The following is a 949-nucleotide window of genomic DNA, read 5'->3' as shown; positions in this document are numbered from 1 at the left end:
CAAGCATCGTTTCTTAACAAAAAAAAAAATGTATTTATTTTGAGGCATTTAGGATCTCTGTGAAATCTGGCTGAACTTACGCAGGGGTTCAAGTGGGGAAGAGAGGCACGCACGTACACAGAGGCTGCGATCGCCTCCGGCTCATTTCCTCGGGAAACCGGGCAAAAAAAACCCCCAACCCTGATGCCAGCAGACAGTATTAATTTAAGCTCTGTGAGTAAACACCGCGCGGGAACGGGCCTCCCCAGGTCCCCGATGCTAACGGCTCCTTACTCCAATTTGGGCCAGGGCCCACGCGTTGTTGCACGAGGAGCTCAGCAATGTCAGGAATGTCCCTTCAGCCCACCCCGGCGCAGCCCACAGCGCGCGCTTTCATTCGGCATCCCCGCCGCATCCCTCCCAGAGTGCACCGGCGGGAAAAAAAGTGCTGTTTGCTTATTTTTTTATTAACCTACACACGCGGGCACGCGCACACAGACGGGGCAAGCACGCACACACGCACTCCCCACATGCCGGGCCTCCGGGAAAATCAATTAAAACAGGCTCCCAAGGAGGGAGCTGCAAGCTTGCGCAGCCTCCACTGGTGGCCGGTTCCTCGGAGTTGGGGGCTCAATGCACGGTGAGGGGGCTGCAAAGTTATCAAACCAACAAGAGGAGAGAAATCAAAGCCGCCCCCTCTTTCCATGAGCGCCGGACTCGCCGGAGCTGTAAATGTGAGAATTTCCTCCACAGTCAGCACTCAAAGGGAAAGGTAATATTTTCCTGGCTGCGACCCCTCATTGCTAATGCACATCGTTTGTTTGGTGAAATAACACCTCTGTCCCCTCGCAGCCCCCGGGGCAGGAGGCTCGACAAGAGCCGCTTCATAACGGGCTGCGCGCGGGCTGCGCCCTGCGTAAATCTCATCACACGCTAAACGGCAGAGCTCGGAGGCTCCCCATGGGAACAC

Source organism: Apaloderma vittatum, unplaced genomic scaffold (assembly GCF_000703405.1).
Source record: "Apaloderma vittatum isolate BGI_N311 unplaced genomic scaffold, ASM70340v1 scaffold30517, whole genome shotgun sequence".
Taxonomy (NCBI): domain Eukaryota; kingdom Metazoa; phylum Chordata; class Aves; order Trogoniformes; family Trogonidae; genus Apaloderma; species Apaloderma vittatum.
This window is presented reverse-complemented; position numbering follows the sequence as displayed.